Below are 7,500 nucleotides of genomic sequence, written 5' to 3'. Positions count from 1 at the left end.
GCATTAAATTAAATATGCATATGTTTTAAATGTACTTGATTCAAAAATGAAACTTTCATGTTCTGTTGATGTCTTTTGCAGATCACAACCAAAAAGATTCAAGTACCAAGCTGATCTCTTTCAATAGTGGTAAAATTATATTTTACCATCAACACCCCCACGCCCTAAAACCTATACCCGCATAGACATTCTCTCTTATTTGTCAATTGTATGGCTATTTTGCACAAAATAACAAAAAAATCAGTTAACTGGAATTACATTTTTAGATATATATGAAAAATACATGGTCTATAATCCACATTTTCAAAAGCACACACTGTTTAATGTAATCAACAAATTGGCATTAAGCAAAGGACCATCACTCTACAGCAAAAAGGGTTAAATGCATTTGTAATAATATAGAAGTCAGGCTTTTAATATTCTACAAATATTAACAAAGAAAGATGATAATGTTGAGTTAATATGGGTTAAGGATAAAATGAAAATAAATTTTTCTGATTGCTAAGTGTTGACACTTTTTTGGCTAGGCCTGCAGCCTTTTCTTGAAGGCTGTGTAATTACAGAAGGCTTTGCCCCTCCTTCCCCCTCCTGCTTCTAGCCCACATTAGTAATGACCCCTTCACTGCTTCAAAAACCACTAATAGTCTTCAGCAAAGGCAAGAAAAATGAACAGGATAAATTGGAATCCACAGTCAGTAATTTGCATCATATGAGGCTGCTTTGGCCACTCACACTCATTCTTGGCCATCAATCGTTTGCTGTCAGGTGCTGCACTCTGCCACCATGATAAATACTCCTCCTAACACTCTGATTCGTCCAAACAATGTAATTGTCCTCTATTCTCCTCTTGGTAATGGAGATAATGAATGACTGCACAAACAAGAAGGATTGCTCATCACAGGCACAGGGGTGGCTTCAAACTGAAAAGCCTCTAGTACAAATTTTAATTGACTGAAAACACAGGTTGGAAGAAAGAAATCTTATTTCATCCCTAAGCTTCAAGCAGGTCTGACCTTGCCCATTTCAGTTTTGAGGAGCTGGAGCTCTATGAAGTGGGGTACATGAAAATATATTCTGGAAATATTTAATCATTGAAAAAAATGGGTAGAACAAGATCCATATAAAATAATATTGCTGGAAAGCAGCCACAGAGGAATGTTGTCCAATATGCAATTTTGTGGAAAATGACTTCTTCCTTTAATTGTGTTTAATCCCAAACTGCGAGGATATTGTATTATCAAAAAACCTCTTCAAATGGTATCAGTTCCATTCCGTTAAATACTTATTGTTCTACCAGGAATAATATTTAAAAAAATTAGTGAAACTATAACCATGCATAAATAGAATTGCATTCAACAGCACAGAGCATGATGGAAATCAGCAAGTCTACTCAGTGTGAGAGCCATCCTGGAGCTATTAAGATCAGTACACACAGGACCAACACACACTTAAAACTGGGATCTTATCAAAATTCACCTTGCACAGATGGCTTTTATTATTTCTAATTAAGAGTGAGGGACAATAGTGCTACAACCTAAACTTATTTAAATAATGATCCACATTTTGGGGAAGGGTTTTTTTGTTGTTTTTTTTTTGGGGGGGGGGGGGGGTTGAAAACTCAGTGATTCTATGACTTTTTAAATGTGAAGTGGACTGTTTATATGAAAGTGTTCTGGCAGACAGCCACCATATTTCTAAAATTAAAGAAAGGATTGAAAACAATCAGCATTCTGAGGAACTGAAACCACTGCAATATGTTTCTGATTAATTTACAAATATATGTATATATTTAAGGCTAAACTACAGAACCAGAAAATTCCTACTAGTCTATCACATGCATTCTTACACTTTATTAGAACAGACATCATATTGAAATAATAAACATGGGAGGCCTTCATTTCTTCTTTGATCTATATTACTAAATGTCTGCCTGGCTAAGATGTAAAATAAACTTTGGTATGTTTGCACTTGAAAACTGGAAAGGGACCACAAGCAATAATTTGTTGTCAGTTTCCATATACTCTAACTAAAACTATAGTTTAGTCTCTACACTGTTGGATGCCAAGCGATGCTAGTCCAGTCACCCCTGAAGTGGCTAAACTTTCTTGTAAGAATACATTCTGTAATATGGTAGCAATGATGATAGATCACTTCATCAGGATGGAACCAGACTGAAATGAATTAAAGGCACAGGTCATAGCTTTACATGGTTTCTGAATCATTCTGAATCTATTGCAGACAAGTGTCATTGCAGCCTTAACTATGCAGGTATGCACTGAAGAATGACATCACATAGCTCCTCTTTCTCAGAATATTTAAGGAGCACATTTACAGCATTTCATAGTTTAAAACCTGCCAAATTATTTGCAAAATTATATCTAGGATTTTAACCTATGATATGTTTCACTGAGCGGCCATTTATCTGATGTATTTCTGTATGGGTTTAAACATTTTTCATTTCTATTTTTGGCCTTGCTAGTATGTTTGGTTCTAGTAAATGAGAAAACTGTTAATTACAGTGTCAGTGCCACGTATGCCTAACATAGATGTCTGTTTTGAGGCATGGTAGTTATAGTGTGTATAGTTATCTAATAGTTTCACTCAGGTGGATATATGGATTATGAAATTCCATACAGCGCTGGTATATTTGGTTATCAAGAAGGTTAATTCAGAGAAGCCAGAAAAGGAGCTTCTGATCAGAAGCCAATAGGATCTAATTCACTTTCAGAAATAGTGAGTGTAAAATGTTTTGGACTACCAGGAATGGAGAGATTTAAAGAATATTCTACTGTGCTTTACTTCCACCCCACATGTTACTGCACAACCATTATTCTTTTGACTTTTCTCAGTCATTAACACCACTCCCTAGGTTTCTGATTAAAAATTAATCTAGCCAAAAATGGTTGCTCGTAAGAAGAAGGAAGTGCTCTGAAGAGCTCCCCCACCTCTAAATGTCCTCCTTGTGCCATCAGTTTGTCACAGCTGTTCCATGGTCTTAGATATTCCTCAGAATCTTCACTGATACTGAATGGCCCCAAACTTCCATCTACAGCAGTCCAGAAGACATGTTCACAGAAAGCTCCAACTGGTACAGAACACATTAGCAACACAAGCTGCTGTGAGCACATCATCCTAGTGCTCCTCCCTTTGCACTAACTACTTGCTGAGCAAGAATCCCATTCAAAAATCCTCAACAGGACTGATTCCAGCTACCCAAGACATTGTTCCTCCTACAATATCCATGACCCCTTGCAAGACCAGAATATAATTTTCAACTAGTGGAGGACATAGGAAGTGTTTTGAGTTCAGGAGATGAAACTTTCATGGAGATGAAATCAACTTCCTGTTGATTTCAGCCCCTGAACTCACAGCATTTGGAACTCAATGAAAACTCATCTCTTTGATCTAGCTTTCTCATAGGAGCTTTTCTGTCTTATGTACAGACACATACACATATTTATTCTAATCAAGCATTTACTCCTACCTGCTGGGTAGGAAGAGATATTATGTCCTTGTTAATTACTTGGGAGGTGCTCCAGTAGTAAGATGATGAGCACCAACAGAAGGACCTGCACAGATAGCCAGAGGGAGATGGAGGGGTCATTATTGATTTAATAGCAAACAAAACCCTCAAGCGCACGTGTTTTTGGTTAAGCTCTCTCCAGTACTCTATCACTTGTGCATCTCGCCTACACACAGGGCACAGGCCTCTGGGGTGCTGATCTGCTCTGAGCCATTTTTACCATTAGTGGAGCTGCAACAGAAGAACATTTAAAAAAATGCTAGGGTAGGTACATCCTAAGGGGCTAGGAGCCCTGTCTCTGCAATTTTCCTACCTCCTGCTAGTCTGAAGTACAAGAGACCAGGAGGACCCACTTTTCAGTGTTTTGCCAATTTAAAGACATCAGGTAACATATTCAGAGAGACAAGTTGATGTGCTAAGGAAGTTCAACATACATAAGAGGCTTGCTCATGACATATGGCTGCTTTTAGACATAACAGCAAAGGAAGATGACCAGCTGTGTATGTTACAAGTACTCATCCTGTAGACCACATTTACAGGAAAAACTGGTTGTACTAAGGGATGGAAGGAGGATGATTAATAAAGTGAAAATGTGGCACCAACTTATAAAAAAAATGATCACCAATTCTGAAACCAGAGGGGAATGGAGAATCACATCACATCACATCACCAACAACCTGAGAAGAAAAAACATTTTGTGGTTTTGCCCAAGATTTTCCTAGAGCTTTTGACACAAAGAAAAAAAAGATGGTTAATGATTTCTACTAATTTTGAAAACAGAGAATATATCTTTCTGAAAAACTGAGTGATATTCCCCTGAGAAAAATAGGGGTTTCTGGTGAAATTGCCAGTGTTGCCCTCTTCCCGAGTTTTGACTAACCCTAACAAAAATCCTATGTTTCTGTATGGTAATAAATAGATAATTTTGCACAGCTCTTTCATTTGTTTTTTTTTTAACTTTCAAGTAGTAGATTTATTGGAAGGATAATAAACAACAGGATTGTTTGGCAAAAAGATAATTGCAAAAGAGAACCTGAAGAGCAAGTGGAGTCTACAGAAATATTTAATGTGGGTAACAGGAAACTTGATGGCTTTCTTTGTGGTTAGTAATTAATTAAAAAATAAAACAGAAAAAGCTTGTTAACAGGATAGCAAGTAGTTTCAAAGGAAAATATTTAGGTTATTATGAAGAGGATTGAAATGTTACTTGAGATAACTAGGAATAAGACTACTGCAATTGTTCATGATGGAATAAAATATATGAGAAAAAAGTACACAAACATTTAAGAAGACATTAGACTTTTTGCCTGGAGAATGAAAAGACAAGAAAGTAGCATTTATAATTTTACCAGTAGTTAGGTCAAGGGATAAATCCATAAGAAAGATATTAGGATCGAGTCAGTAAATATCAGGTTAGTAGTAGCCAGAAGGTGTACTGGAACGTTTTTGGGTGGTGTTCCTTTATGTCAGAGGTGTCGAACATGGCCATGGATCTGGCTTTCAGAGCTGGGTCATTTCGTTTGCAGTCTCTACTCCAACCCTAGCTATAGAGACCCGGCAGCATTGGGGGAACAAGCCTGGCACCATGGCTTCTTCCCATGGTGCTAATGGCGCTCCAGCACCGCAGCTCTCAGCCAGGTATTTGACTGCTACACAGGAATAAGCCACAGTGCTGCTGGGGCTCCAACGCTGTGGTTCTTGCCAGCGTGGCTGCCACGCACCAAAGCAAAAGCAGTGGCGCTTGAGCCCCAGCAGTACAGCAGGAAGAAACCCGGCACTGTGGTTTGTTCCCATAATAGTAGCCAAGTGCCCACAATGCCAGGCTTCTTCCTGCTGGGCCAGAGCTGATACTACATGTGATGCCACTCCTGGACCAGCCCCACATGTTGCTGCATGCAGCTGAGCATGTGGGAATCCATGGGCCTAATATGGCCCATCAGGCCAGCCCTGTGCTGTTTATTTGGCCCGTGGACTGGTCCCAGGACATTCATCTGGTCCACAGGGCCAAATGAGCTTTACACCCTTGCTCTATGTAAAGAATGGTGATATTAGAGATGGATCCCATCTTGGCCACATACGTATAAAATAAAATGACTTGTTACAAAAATAAAGACCCAGCCATTTTCTCCTGTGGATTTGAGGATAAACTACTAGTACAAAGGAGCCATGATAATGTAGCTTTTTATTAGCTGGGGTAAATCTGTAACTAAAACTTGGTGAACAAAATCAGGACAGCAATCCTTAACAAAGTTGGTTTTGAAATAGCAATATGAGTGGGTATTGCATGTTCATGAGCTCTAGATTCTTGTCCCCCAAATGGTAATGCACTAAGACTCATGAGACTGAAAAATGAACTGCCAGTACTTACCTAGTCTACTAAAGATGGGCCCAGGCTACACAATTCAGATGCAGATTTCTATCCATGACCCATTCAGAGATGTCTAAGGCTAGGGACAGAAATTACACATAAACCGGTATAAGTGATCAGAAACCGGTTCAAATCTGTAACACAACAGAAGTTCAGTGCGCATAAACCACTTTCAAAATGGCCCAAATTGGTTTAAGTAAACCTGGATGGACATAATATCAGATTTAACTGATTTAGGTTAAATCAGGTTACTGAACTTCTGTCCCAGATCCCCTCCAGGTTCAAGCTATCTGCTCCAGCCCAGCAGGAAGGCATGCTCTAGAGCCCCCCCAGCTTCTGGCTTCGGTCACTGCAGGCATATGGCTGCATTCCTGGAATCAAAAGTGAATGTCTGTTCTCTTGCTTATCAGTTCAAACTATGCAGCTCACACTAACCTGTGATGATTAAATTGATTCAGCCTCGGGCTTTTTAACTGTCTGTACTTAGTTTAGATATTTGGTTTTCAATTAGAGTGATTCCAGAAATTCAGATCTGGGTGTATGAATAGTCCCAAAGTTTGAATATGTTCCTCTTTGATATTTTCTCCTGCCACATTGCTAGTTCTAGATTACTGATCTGTGGCCAAGGTAGATGATCTCAGTACTCAACATTCCTCATTTAGAGTAGGAACTTGAGAACCAAGGTGGTTATGTTTAAGATCTGAACTAAACCAAAGCCAGCAATACCTAGATACTCTGATTACTGAAACTATTACTAATTAGTATTTGCATTTCTTAGGCAGGCATAATTCATCAAATCTAGTGTAAAACTAGTTTGAAGTCTCAGTGTATTAGTGACCTTCCCTAGTATATTCTACATGCAGCAAAAAAATCTTATTTGGAAGAGAAAATCTTCGTCTTCCAATACAGTCCATATGAGGTTGTATCTAGGTGCTCTAATTTTCTCTTCTTTCATGGAAGTAGCTCATCCCTTCCACTGCTGCTGCTATCCACTGCACTACACCCACACAACTGTTTGTTTTTTTAACTGCAAAGCCCCACTGGCCCAAGAATGCATCACAAACAGTAAAAATCTGAAGCACAAAATATTCCTAGTTCTTTTTCCTTGAGGCTAGCAATTCTTTGAAGAAGAGAAAAGGCTTCAAGGCATTCTCAGACATTATCATCCCGTAATGTACTCTTGTTCTTGCATTTGAAGTAATCAGAGAAGTAGGTCTAACAGAGGGTATTGGATCTTAATGTGAGAAGTGAGAGGAAAAGCAGGCCACCCATTAATACAAGCTCATTGGCATTGGAACAGGGGAACACATCCTTATCAGCAGAACAGACTTAACAGATCAGGGAGTTACATTAGTTCTCCCACTACAAGAACAGAGTTGGAACCAAAACGATAGGGTAGAGACACAGGGAGATGGTCCGTAAAGGTGCTCACTCAAAAGATTTTGATAGATCAAATACATTTCAGGGATCAATCTGAAGATTTGAATGTCTACCTCAGGTGTGAACCTTGGGAGATCTGGCCACAACTATGAGTAGAATTTTGCTAAAATGTTTGCCATCAGTTTTGATCCCACTCAGTTTTTGTTTCAAGGTTTGATGAGTTTAGGAA

The 7,500-nt window shown here is 38.8% G+C and overlaps 1 protein-coding gene across 7 annotated transcripts in view; it reads right to left on the bottom strand.

Moving 5' to 3' along the window:
- Positions 1-7,500, bottom strand: part of MEIS2 (Meis homeobox 2) — a 212,461-nt gene that overhangs the window by 78,723 nt on the left and 126,238 nt on the right. The gene's annotated exons all lie outside the window — the stretch shown is intronic.

This window comes from Alligator sinensis, unplaced genomic scaffold, assembly GCF_000455745.1.
Source record: "Alligator sinensis unplaced genomic scaffold, ASM45574v1 scaffold36_1, whole genome shotgun sequence".
NCBI classification, from domain to species: Eukaryota; Metazoa; Chordata; order Crocodylia; family Alligatoridae; genus Alligator; species Alligator sinensis.
Note: the sequence above shows the minus strand (reverse complement) of the source record. Positions and strands in the feature narration are given on the sequence as shown.